Source organism: Sciurus vulgaris, assembly GCF_902686455.1.
Source record: "Sciurus vulgaris genome assembly, chromosome: 12".
In the NCBI taxonomy this organism is placed as follows: Eukaryota; Metazoa; Chordata; class Mammalia; order Rodentia; family Sciuridae; genus Sciurus; species Sciurus vulgaris.
Genome location: NC_136473.1, coordinates 18,994,161 through 19,008,060, shown reverse-complemented (window position 1 = coordinate 19,008,060; position 13,900 = coordinate 18,994,161). Strand labels below are relative to the sequence as shown.

Sequence of the window (13,900 nt, the reverse complement as noted above, 5' to 3'; positions counted from 1 at the left end):
GATCCAGTCATATGTTTCTCTTGATGACATGTCACCTGCCCCGTCTGGCCTCCTGGGCTAAGAGTTCCCTGCAGGCAAGAACTGGTCTAAATATTACTTCGTACAACAAGCAATTTATTTAGCTCCAGCACCCTAGGGATGCTTGTTCAGTTTTGCTCAATTCCTGATATGTCAGTTGGCTTGGAAAGTCCAGATGGCAGTTGAGACCTTCTTTGAAAGAAAATTGCCCATTACATTTCCACATTAGCATGTGGCCACTACCTTGGGGGACCCCCTGTGTTCCTCGCTCACTCACTCACAGGGCCAGCCAGCTGTGGGCCTATCCAGGCCTCATTTCTGAAGCACCCGGGAGGCAGAGGAAATGCCAGGAGGCTTGGAATTCACTGAGGCTGAACTCTGGACCCCAGGCCAACAGCCCCCAGCAAGGCCTGCTTCCCCACCCCAGCCTGGGCCCCAGAGGCTGTCCTCTGTACAGCCATGAGTAATCCCTCTGGATGAACACCATCCTAAACAACTTGCGGCTCCTCCTGCTCCGTAAGGGATCCCGCCTCTGTTTTCTTTCTCTAGAACCTGTTTTCTCTGGCACCATGGTACCCCCAAATTCCTGGCTCTCTTCAAAGACATGACATTGTAACTCTGTTCAAATATCCCCTACAGTACACACAGTATCTCTTACAGAGAGCGGGAGAGAAAGAGAGAGAGAAAACAGAAGGAAATTCAGGAGGTCTATGCTCCATCCCTCTGTGTTGAGGCAATAATAATAATAGCTGACACTTTTTGAAAACTTAAGGCCTTTCCATGGACTGCTCTATGAGACAAGCTCTGTTACTATTCCTTTTGACAGCTTGAGGAACAAGGCTTCAAGAGCTTAAGGAATTTTTCAATGTTCCCTAACTACACAAGGACTCAGACCCAAGCAGCGTGACTCTGGAGGCCCAACAACATTAACACAAAGTCCACAGGCTTCAACGGTCTACGGCAGCTCCAGCATTGGAAGACTTTTAGGGAGTCCACCAAAGAAGCACTGAGACACACCCGGGAGGAGGCTCGCTTCTGGCAGAACATCCCAGGAGAGCTGAGAGTGACAGAAAGGCCCCAGAGCAGGTCTGCCCAACTAATAAGAAAAGCAAAGGAGTAAAGCTGCAAGGGCAGCCGAACCCACCCGCCAAACAGAACTGCCCTCACTCTGGAAAAACCATAACGGAGTGTGGCAAAAGGTTCAAGTTCTCACCACTGCCAAGTACCAATCGGAGCCCAGTAAGATCACTGTCGTCAGCAATTCCACGCTGCACATGCAGCCTTCCCCCTCCACTGGCTTTCCCAATGCACCACATGTGGAATTAGTCCACGTCAACTCGCAGTGCATTATATTAATATCATCAGGCCCCATTCGGTGGCTTATAGAGGAAGGCCTCCTGACAGAGAGCTGGAGAGTAGGAACAGGGTGGAGAATCTTGCGTCACCCTACCCCTCCTTCCTCTCTGAGCTACACTCTTTTTCCTTCTCTGAATTTTATGTGCAACCAGCAATCAAGACAGGAAAACAAGCAAAGTTTTACATGCTGACAAAATGCTGATTTGTCTATTCTATTAATAATACAAAATCTCAGCAAACGCAAATGGCATTACATGAATAATTCCACAAAAAGTTAAATCCAAACTGAACGTTTCCATCTGCGTTGACATTTCCAGAGACTACTCCATGAATATTGTTAATACTGATTTTGTAAAAGGGACCATCCCTTTTACAGGGACTTTCCCTGTATTTCCTAAGGGAAAATGATGTGGACACTAAGAAAACACAAAAAATATTTAAACAAATCATAAATAGTCTTTTATTCTGCTATATTGCACATATTAGCACAAGAATACCCACCATTATATATTTATTTCTGCCTCACAGTTAAATGCTTACCTTTTTAAAAATAACGACAACAACAACAAAATAACCATGATTTCAACCTGCTTCAAATAAGGATGATTTCTTAGCACTAACTTTAGAAAAATGATGCAAAATGTAAGTAAGACATTGAAAAACAGTCGTGGACATATAACATATGGAAGAAATAATTCTTAGAAAATGTAAATACAGATATAAATATCATCACCAACACATACTTCGAGATACTAAAGGAAATGGCTAAGTGATATACTAAGTAACTTTGGTTTTGGAAAGAAAAATCACACACATTTCAAGTAATATTAATAGACCAGAAAAGCATTGGAAGACTGCAGCACCAATCTTCAAGAAAGAGGAAATTAATCGGCTAAGAAAAGTGATCGTCTTAGTCAGCTTTCTGTTACTATAACAAATACCCAAGATAATCAACTTACAAAGATAAAAGGTTTATTTTGGCTCATAGCTTCAGCAGTATCAGTCCATGGTTGGTTGGCACAAAAGTTTCTGGGTCTATGGCAAAACAGCACATCATGGTAGGGAGCAAATGGCAGACCAAACTATTTACCTCATTGCCAGAAAACGAAAAGGAGGAAGAGGAAGCGTAAGCCCTCAATGATCAGAAGACCTTCCATTAAGCCCTACTTCTTGAAGTTTCCACCACCTATCAACATGGTCAAACTGGCAACTAAGTCTTTAGCATAGGGGCCTTTGGGACACATTTGAAATCCAAGCTATAACAGTGGTCCTCACTGTAATAACGGGACATGTAAAAATAGGGGCGGGAGGTCTAGGGGCTTGGCGTGGAGCTCAGTGGTAGAGCTCTTGCCTAGCATGTGTGAGGCTCTGGGTTTGATTCCCAGCATGACAAAAAAAGGGGGGTGTGGAATCTATAAAAATGGGAAAGGTAACAGAATCGAATTGAGAAACAAGACAGATTTATAAGAAAATATTAAAGAGAAGAGGGTTAACTAGGTCTTTTTCTGTTGAAATTCCAAGTGAATGTTGTTAAACAGAACCTTTTGAGTACAGAAGAGAAATTGACTCTATAATTTATTTCTTTAATTTCAACTGAATTTGGCCATCAAAGAAGATCTGAGAACCTAAAAACTCTTGTCTACACAGGCAAAGTCAAATGGAGTATTAAATCCATCAATCACCCAACTTATCATGGCAAAAGCCTATGACACCAAGACTAGGAGGGTTTTCCAAGGAAACTGTCCAAAGTCAAGTTAATGGGGAGTCCTTGATATATTTTCTGCCTAAATTATTCCAAAACAATGAAAGCTCATCAGAAAACTTGCAGAGAGGTACCTATAAGTTGGCATTAATGTTAAATTTATTTAAATTAGCAAGGCTTGAGAAAATTGCAAAAAGTTTGAAAAATGCAAAATAATTGTACAAAACATATGTCTCCCATTGAATATAAGATAATGAGACATAAACAATAATGCATCTGATCAAAAAGTCCAGCCAGGAGTCTTGTGGTCAACCACTCTCCCCAGTTATTTCTTCAACCACAGAGGAGAAAGGTGATTTCAAAGATAAAACACATCATAATGAATATGCCCACTGCACACAGCCTGCTGTGTTATTCATACTGTGAGTTCACTGGAAGACACAGGGTTTTTGCAAAATATAAAGCTCACCACAACTGTCATCAGGAAATAAACCAGCTAAGACTGAGTCGACCTAACAAATGTGTCCCTCCTTGCCCACCTCCTCCAGTCTCTCTATCTCATGCTTAAAGTATGAGAAAATTTAAAAGTTACAGAACTAAGCAATTCATTTGTTAGATTATAGTTCTTATACATTAAGATTTCAGAGAACTATGATACTTTCCCAAAAAATCAGGGAACTGGATTAGAGTTGCCAACCCTTAATTTTTAAAGTAAGGTCAGTCCATCATACTAGAGTATTATCTTCATCATTTCATGAAAAAAGGGTATCTTATCATCAGAAAATCAGAAAGATACAACATCAGGGGGAAAAAAAAGAACAATCCCTTCCATTTAATACATTTGGATTTCTGAAAACCCTAGCGCTTTTTTTTTTTTTTTTTCCATTTTATTACAGGCTGGTGAAAATGTTGTCATGGGCCAGCACTGAGCAAATGTGGTGTAAAGCAAGGATTCTCAAAGTGTGGGCCTTGGTCCAGCAGCAGCAGTATCACCTGGGACCTTGTTAGAACTACAAATCCTCCAGCCATGACAACTCTGGGCTAAAGCTTAGTAATTTATGGTTTATCAGGTCTTCCAGATGATTTCAGTGTGGGATGAATTTGAAACAACACTGGCCACAAAGCATACGATTTCAGAATTCAGAAGTACAAAAGAACCTGACTCTGTGAAAATATAGTTAATGTGTTTTCCCAAATAAAAGATGACAAAGTTTTATCCCAAAATATATGGTTACAACAGTGGGACAGAATATTTAAGTCAGAACTATGTGACAAATTAAGATGCACAAACACAAGCAAATGACCAGTACCCTTTTCCTCAAACACACATTTCTGTGTCCATCTACACGGCGCTCAACAACACCATCACCATCACCACTACCACCACCATCATCATCACCATCACCATCTTCTTCATCCCCATGACCATCACCACCACCACCATCTTCTTCATCACCATCATCACCATCATCATCCCCATCACCACCACCACCTTCTTCATCCCCATGACCATCACCACCACCACCATCCTCTCACCATCATCATCTTCATCATCACCATCATCATCCCCATTACCACCACCAACTTCTTCTTCATCACCATGATCACCACCATCATCACCACCATCATCACCACCATCACCACCATCATCACCACCATCACCACCATTATCACCATCAACACCACCATAATCTTCACCACCACCATCTTCTTCTTCTTCATCACCATGATCACCACCATCATCACCACCATCACCACCATTATCACCATCAACATCACCATCAACACCACCATCATCTTCACCACCACCATCGTCATCACCACCTTCATCATCACCATCATCATCCCATCTCATCACTACCACCATCTCCTTCTTCATCACCATCATCACCATCAACACCATCATCCTACAGCAGGCACACCAGTCAGGAGAGGGAGAGAGGCCTCATTTCTATAGAATGCTCCATTTTGCTCAGATCCACACTCAGGCTCCCAGAACTGCCCCAGAGCGGGCAAGGAGAGAATCTCAGCTCCATCATGAGGCAGGTATAGAAATGGGGAGTTGGAACACATTCATAAACTCTTTCCAGGGACGGAAAGAACACAGGAGGACCAAACATGGACGAGCAAGGGAGGCATCGAGGAGAACAGGAGGGGGAGGTGGCTGGAAAATTCAGTGCCAAACACCCCCGTTTCACCACAGCCTGTTTTTGTTAGATCCACCACAGGCATCTGCTACAACTCACAGTTGGCTTCATTCCTCATAGGCAATGGATCCACTCTTCTCTCTTCAGTGTCTGTAAGGAGGTGTCATGTGCATGCGGGAGCTGACTGGGGAAAGCAGGCAGTTGCTGGCTTCCCCTCTGCTTACCCCACCCACAGCCACCAAAGCCACCAGCTCACACTGCAGGTGGGGTCCCAGGCAACACCAAGAGATGAGCACTGTGACAAAAGCAAAGCTCCTTTGCCACCAGGAGGTGGAAAGCAGGACATCGGTGTGGTCAGAGCCCTGGTCTTCAGTCTTCTCCTCTGTTTCTCTAACCAATTCTCACCTGAGACACCTGTCCACAGTGACACATTCAAACTCCAAGCAAGACTGATCAAAAGACATCAACAATGTCCTGTACTCTCCTTTTTTTTTTTTTTTTTTTTTTTGGGTGGGGGAGGGAGCTGGGGATCGAACCCAGGGCCTTGTGCTTACAAGGCAAGCCCTCTACCAACTGAGCTATCTCCCCAGCCCCCTGTACTCTCTTTTAGAGTCGTTATTTTGATTCCTATTTCTGTAACTATTATCAACAACATGGGCAGGTAGAACATCACTGTTTAAATTTAAATTTAAATGCATTCCCAACATATTTCAACTGAAAACCCCACAGCAGGTCAACACAGTGGTATCTCATTAAGGTGCTCACAGGGACTCCTGCCATCTCCCACCTCTGTCTGTGAACTACCTATACTAGATTCCGATCGCTGGCCCTGCTGCAGGCACCTGTACAGACACAAGGCTGCAGGAGATGGGATCACATCATGAATGCACACCGCATAGGCACAGTCAGATGCTCCAAGGTGAAGTCTAAATTCCTTTTAAACCAAAGCCAGAAACTTCTGAGTTTAGGTCCTCGCATTTCACCAATGCTCAGATATGCCCATGGAATAAGAAAGCAAGACACGGAAGGCTATGTGCTGGCCTGCTGTGTGCCAGGAGAGAGTGTGCTTAGCATGCACGAGGCCCTGGGTTCAATCCCCAGCACTGAAAAACAAACAAGCTAAAATAAAAAATATAAAAGAGCCAAGCACAGTGGCACATGCCCATAATCCCAGCGGCTCAGGAGGCTGAGGAAGGAGGATGATGAGTTCAAAGCCAGCCTCAGCAATTTAGCATGGCCCTGAGCAACTCAGTGAGACCCTGTCTCTAGATAAAATATTTAAAAAGGGTTGAGGGTGTGGCTCAGTTGTTAACCAACCCTGGGTTCATTCAATCCCCAGTACATACATACATACGTACATACATACATAAATACATACATTAAAAAGACACTACAGGCTAGCCAGGGCCATCTTGTCCTAAGGAGGATCACTTGATATCAAGATTGGCTCAAACACCCTGTGAGTGGACACTCAGAGAGGTGACATAAGGGGAGCTGAAGGGATGAGTTCACAGCCTAATAAGTAAAGTCCGCCATGGAAGCTGGGATCTGTGAAGCTGGGGGTATAGGCTCACTAGGCACATTCCTGAAATGCACAGACACACAGAGGCCAGCACAAAGAACTGTCACACCTGCCATCTCCAGCAATTATCCAAATTCAAGAAGAACAAGAACCCTGAAAAAAACCTGCAGAGATTGGCCAAAAATCATCAATAAAAAGGACAGAGTGAAGAACATCTTTCAAGATAAAACTGAGGCTTAACAAGCTCAGGCTAGACCATCTAGAATTGCCTTTGCTCTGTTCAGGACATTGAATGTATGTCATTTAGCTAAGAGAGAACTACTACTGTTGTCATTACCTTATCATGAGGCATGAGTCCTCCTTTTTGATTTGTGATACAACCAAAAATCTATCAATTCACTTTCCTAGGGAGCAGCCCTGCAGACAGGGGGACAAATATGAGTCTGTCTGTGCAGATCGGAGAGGAAATCAGGAAGATGTCCAGCTTCAGTAAAACTGTCTTTCCCTTCAAGCATTTTTGGGGCAGGAGGTAGGTGAATTCTCCAAAGCCCTGCCATTCCTGCCTGCCTCCAGTTACCTTCTCCACGTCCACCAACTGGATGACATCACTTATAAAACACATAGAAATAAACACACTCAAGAAAATGTGCACATTTATAAAACACACACCAGAAAATAGCATTTCTGTCTTGTTAACCCCCCCACATCTTGTGCAAAATTGTTAGTAAATTCAACCTATTTATTTCAATATGGCATGGGAGTTCACTTGATAAGAATCATGGAAAATCCCTAGGAAAATGAAAAATATGTATTCACGGTCCAAGTAACACATATAAACAAAACGTGGTATATCCATACAATGGAATACTATTTGGTCATAGAAAGTTCTAATGTGTGCTACAATATGAGTGATCCTCAAAAACATGTCAGCAATGAAAGAAGTCAGACCTGAAGAACAAATTTTTTATGATTTCACTTCGGAGGTACTTGGAAGAGATAAAATTCATGGAGAGAAAAAGTGGATTAGAGGTTAACAGGGACTGGAGGGAAGGGTTGGGCAGGGCAGAGGTGTGCTTATTGCTTAATAGTTACAGAGTCTCTATTCTGGACAACAAAAATACTTGAAAATAATGAGAACTTCATAGCACTGTGAATATAAATAATGCCACTGAATCATATACTTACGATGGTTGAGATAAGAAACTTTTTGTTGTGTATGTTTTATAGCATTAATAATATACCATAAGTCAACAATGGTACTTCTTTTTTTTTTTTTTAAATGTATCAGTTATTTAATTAGGTTCTTGGTAAGAAATTTGTGAGGGTAAATTCCATTTGTTAGAGCAAAAACAGATCGCATGTAGCCCTGGAGCTGAGGAATAGCTTTGATTTTGGGTAAAATTTGTGAGTCCACAGCTTTCTGATCAACCTTGCGCTGCTCTGTAGTCTCGTATTTCTCTTTCTCTGTGTCGAAGATTCCACCTTCCTGGTGTCTGGGCTTCCTCAACCTCTTCTTCTTGAAGTAAGCATCAGTAAGGTGTTTTGGGATTTTCACGTTGCTGATACCTATCTTTGTGGAGGTGGCAATAACAAATTTCTGGTGTGTTCTACGCAGAGGAACTCGATTAAGGGAAAGAGGTCCTGTCACAAGTAGCAAGCCACTGCTCAGCTGCTTCAGGAAAACTACTCTCTTGCCTCTGTGGCGCCCAGTGAGGATGATCAAGATGGTCCCCGGAGTGATGCTGGCTCGCAGTTTTCGGACATGCTGACTGAAGGGCTTTTTGCTGTGGCTCAACAGCTTTCGTGGCACATCTTCAGTCGGATAGTATCTAGGCATTTTGCGAAGCTTAACCACTCTGGTTCCACCGTTCTTGTCACCACCGACTGGTTTTGTGACAGTAGCAAGAACTTTCTCCTTCTTCTTCTTCTCAACCTTGGATTTAGCAGCCGAGTACTTCCTCTTGTGCATGGCCTTTCGGGAATACATAGCAGACCGGGAGTATCTGCCGATTCCTCTAACCAGGACAGGGTTTCGGCTGCAGTGGGGCTTCCCTTTCTTGGGTTTCTTATCCCTTTTTAACCTTGTCAACAGCATCAGCCTTCTTGGCTCCAGGTTTCTTCTCCTTAGCGTCGGGCTTCTCAGCCTTTTCACCCGCCATCTTGCAAGATGGGAAAGAGCAACAATGGTACTTCTTAAGTGAATGGATTACATGGTCTCTAAATTTATGCCACAGAAAAGCTATGTTTTTTTCAGAAAAGCTATTTTTAAAAATGAAAAAAAAAAAAAAATCAAGAGCACAGGAGGTCTCCTGACCACTCCAACAAAAACAGCATCCCCCTTCGGTCCCCTTATTCCCTATCACAATAGTAGCGGTTTATTTGTGTTCATATCTGTAGGCCATTGTCCCTTTTCCTTCCTACCATGAGTGAAGGGGCCCCATCCACGATGACAGGGATCATGGGTCTTGTTTATTGGACTCCCAACAACCTAGCCTGGAGAGTACTAAATAAACATTTATAGAAGGAGTAAATGAGCTGAGTGAATAAGTAATGGGGAAAAGTAAGCAAGGGATAAAAATCATAAGAGAAAAACAATACCAACTTAACTGAAAAGGACAAGTCCAGGAAAATGCCAAGAAGTGAGGACATGTCACACATCACATGCCATATACCGCAAGTGAGTTGAAAATGGTGTCCCCAGCTCACCCCAGCACGGCCACATGCACCTGTCCCAGAGCCCCACAGGCAATGGACGTGAACCATTCTCAGGAGCAAGAACTGAGAACACCTGAATTCAGTTTAAATATTTTCACTGAGATCACAGGGGTGGTCTCAAACACAGCATTCAAAGACTCAAGAGTCAGCAGTCCATGTCCCCAAGGGAGGAGTCTAGTTTTATTTTCCCTGAGAAATCTGGTTTTGGGGGGAAAAGCACGTAGAACATGAACCATTGAAAAATGCTCAAGAAGAATCATCTATTGAAAGCATGTTGGTCCACAGCTAGAGACACTGTGGACAGCTGATCAACCCTCCTGAGGTGTAATATTCCATCAACCAGCATTTCCTTCCCCACATCTCCAATGCCTGCCTATGTGATAAGAGCCAGGAAAGCCAACACAGCCTCCTCCCTGCATTTGGAGCCTTGGGGAACCTTCTAGAAAAAGGGGTTACCATGAAACAATGAAGAAGGGGGCTGGAAAACAGAGAGTCACAGAGAAGACAAAGATGTGGACCAAGAAAAGCAGATAGGGTTGGGGGAAGAAGGAGGATGGAGATGATCACCACAAACAGTTCAGGGGGCTGACATTCAAAGTCTAGGGTGGGGACAAGGAGAAAAGAGAGTGGAAAGGAGGCCTGGCCTGGGACAATTTGCTGAGGTTTTCTTCCCTAGCAATGGCGAACTACTGAGGAATTTAAGCTGGAGCATGGGTGGCATGATCTTACGTGCATGTTAGGTCCACCCCTGTCCCTCATCCTTCGTCCCTGCTCCGTCATCCCTAGCCCTCAGGTGATTCTCTGCAAGGGGTCACCAGCTCCATGTTTCTTCTCAGGCTCAGAACGGGCTAGCAGGCAGGATGCTAGGCCTGGGACTCCAGAACCAGGCTCTCTCCTCCCAGCTAAGAAAAAGTTGTTGAGAGGTGTAGCCAGGACCATGAGCAGGTGATGGCAGGATGTTAGAGAAGCAATTCAGAATTTAGGGACAACTGAAAACCGTAATAGGCAGTGGGGCACAGGGAAAGGAAATGGCCAATGGGAAATGCTGGGGGGGTGGGGGAGGTGGCCAAAGAAGCAGGGCCCTCTATAAGAGTAAGTGGGGGTGGGGGAGCCTGCAGTGGAGCCTTCCAGAAAAAGAAAGGACAAGTCTGCAATTTGGAGATGTGAAATTGCAACGGAGTCACTTTGGCTGGCCTCAATCTCCTGCACAAAGAGGAAGAGAAAACAGAGGAGTAGGGAAAGGGCTGGAATAGCCCAAGAGGACATGGAACAGACCAGAACAGCATGGCAGTGGAGGAAGCCAGGTAGAGCTAGAAGCAAGATTTTTGCAGTGTCCAAAATCTTCATTAAAAATAAATACACAAGGGCTGGAGATATAGCTCAGTTGGTAGAGTGTTTGCCTTGCAAGCACAAGGCCCTGGGTTCAAATCCCTAGCACCACACAAAATAAATAAATACACAAATCTTATGTCGGGTACGAACTTCCATTTTCTTTTACTTATTTTATTATTTCCTTTCTTTACACAGGTTTTAACATGCTAATATCTGGAATTTATTTGGTGTTAATGAGACGTGCTGCTTGCTATCCAGGGATGAAACAGATTTCCCAAAGGATTTGTGGAAGCAAGTAGGGGCTTTGTGGTTTGTCACAGTAGGGGACAGGACTGCTGTTTGGTGGTGGTTGTTAGGCATGCTGACTGTCCCCATGAGCAAGGCCCAGACCTGAGCTAGGAAGAACGCTCTTGGCCAAGTGCCCATAGGGTCCCCACACATGAGCTGTTTTTTACCACTGAGTTCACCCCAAACCCCACTGTCAATTGATTTATTCACATATTCAATTATACATATGACAAATAAATCTTGAGTGTCTCCTCCATGCCAAGCACCCTTGACCACACTGGTACAAACAAGTCAGACACCATATCATTTGCCTTTTCCTCTGAGGGTTTAAAAATATTCACAGAGAATGTGATTTAAATAAAGATTTGAAATTCACAAACAACTTTAAAGGGTTGGCAAATTATTGCTAAGCAGGAGTCCTGTTGGTCCTGATAAGAATTCCTTGTAATAAACACTTAACTACACAGGCAAATATTAAAGCTAAGTGTTTATTCTTGTGAGGTTAAACAATATGACCACATCATGTTGAGACTATGAGTTTGCTTAGCAAACTCCTTTGTCATAGATACTGTCTCCAACAAACCTCGCCCACCCCTGTTGATTGTCACTAGGCATTCCAAATTTATGGGGGTCTCTATTAATGAGGTTTTGACACTCAGACACTTACAGAACAAGACAATTACAGGTATTAATTGTTCTGTGCTTAGAGCTGACAGACTGTGGCTAATTTTTGAAGATAGCTGCTTAGGACTATGAGCACATGAGTCAATATACAGTCCCAGCAGAACTGCAAGTGGAGTTTTGTCACTAGTTCCTTGCCTGCCTCTGGGCTGAACCTAAGAGTAGTGTGTATTACTGTCCCCTCATGGTGTTTTCTACAAAGAAGTGACACCTGGGCTCACTGATTGAAGCAATAGTCTTCTCAGCACTAAATCTGTACTGGACAAAAGTTCTTCATTCCTTGACCATGAGCAGGTGACTTAAACTCTTTAGGGCTACAGAATGAGCTGGCTGGACTGGAGCTAGCTGTGGATGTACCCAAAGGGAACAGCGGGGGTACCGTTTTGCCAGTATTTCAAAAGGCCCAACAGAAACCACACAGCCACACATCAGGCACAGGCTAAATCATATTTGCTTTGGGCTAGATTTAAATTGGTGCAACGTGCAGTGGCCATGATTGGTACCCCAAGAACAGAAAGCCCTCCATGGCGGCTAGGTCTGCCCTTTACCAATGAAAATATAAGGGGAATGAATCAATGTTCAGAAACAGTTTTCTTGGTTACTGTACTTAAAAAATTGGTCTCTAAGATCCCTTATATTCCAAAACCCATGATTTTAACTTTCACAGGAAGTTCATACCAAGGATAACCCAGGGGCTGAGTCTGCAGCTCAGTGGAGGAGTGTCTGTGAGTTCATTCCCAGCACCCCACAACCAACTAACAAAACCAAGGGGAACCTGATCTGAGCAGAACTGCAAGTGGAGTTTTGTCGCACACATGTGCAGGGCCACATTTGATCTGAATGTGGCCCTGCACAATGCTTAACAGTAAGTTTTCTCTTTAGCTTTCCTACACTTGTTTAAACCTTTGCAACTAATTAAAGGTGTGTTTATTTACAAGGCGTGCCATACTTCCAAAAGGAATTAGCCGCACCTGGATAGTCTCTGACGCTATTAACCCCTTCTGTCCCAACACCCTATATATAGGACACCTGTAAAAACTTAAACTGAGTGATTTTATAAGTGTCCTCTATGCAGGCCAATGAGCAAGATGGGTTAAAGAAAGGTCTGAATTTGATCAATTAGCAATTGTTTCTTCAAATTCTTGTTCTTTAAAAGCTCAAGTAACTAGATGTCCCCCCCACCCCCACACACGCATGCTTTTTTTTTTTTGGATCTGTCTTTTTTTCAAAAGGAACATTTTCAGTTGGCCCTACTGCCATCACCAGCCACAACTGGGAAGCCAGGGAGGGCCCTGTTTTGTGACATGGGTGAGACTCAGGTCCTCACCCGTAACATCAGGGCCACACCATCCTACTTTGAGGCCTATTAATGGGAATAATTGAGATGCCGAAGAAAAGAGAAAAACTTCAATGGTTCAAAGCATTATATTGTCGAGTTTATTATAGTACAGGTTATTGTTAATAGAAGACTATTATTTTATTTGTTTTGCTTTGTTTTTTTGTACTGGGGACTGAACCCAGGGTACTCTGCCACTGAACTACACCACCAGCCTTTTTTAAATTTTATTTTGAGACAGAGTCTCACTAAGTTGCTAAGGATGAACTTAAGCCATGATCGTGCCTCAGCCTCCCAAATAGCTAGGATTATAGATAGACAAATAATAAACTATTAAAGTTTCTGAATTTTTGCAAATTATTTTTTTTGTTTTGTTTTGGTTTTGCTGGTGTTAGGGATCAATTCCAGGGCCTCACACTTGCTAGGCAAGAGTTCTACCACTAATCTACAGCCCCAGCCCAATCAAATATTTTTAAAGGCACCAATAAGAAGGCTTTTAATCCCCATTCTCCATAGAAATTCTATAGCATTTCCTTCCATAGATGGAAAACAAATCTCTTAGAAAACCAATTCTGAATTCCAGATTTATGTTTATTTTCATGTTTATTTATTCTTTTCCTGTTCTTTTTAGATATACATGACAGTAGAGTGTATTTTGACCTATTATACATACATGGAGTATAACTTATTCTAATAAGTTGTAGTTGTACATGGTGTGGAGTTTCACTGGTCATGTATTCATAATGGAAACAGGAAAGTTATGTCTGATTCACTCTACTGTCTTTCCTGTTCTCATCCTTCCT

General features: G+C 43.1%; 1 protein-coding gene and 1 pseudogene across 5 annotated transcripts in view; both read right to left on the bottom strand.

The window, feature by feature from the left end:
• Nucleotides 1-13,900, bottom strand: part of CAMK1D (calcium/calmodulin dependent protein kinase ID) — a 386,022-nt gene that overhangs the window by 327,151 nt on the left and 44,971 nt on the right. The gene's annotated exons all lie outside the window — the stretch shown is intronic.
• Nucleotides 8,064-8,920, bottom strand: LOC306641879 (large ribosomal subunit protein eL6-like; annotated as a pseudogene). Its single transcript has one exon. The product of its transcript is annotated as a large ribosomal subunit protein eL6-like (transcript).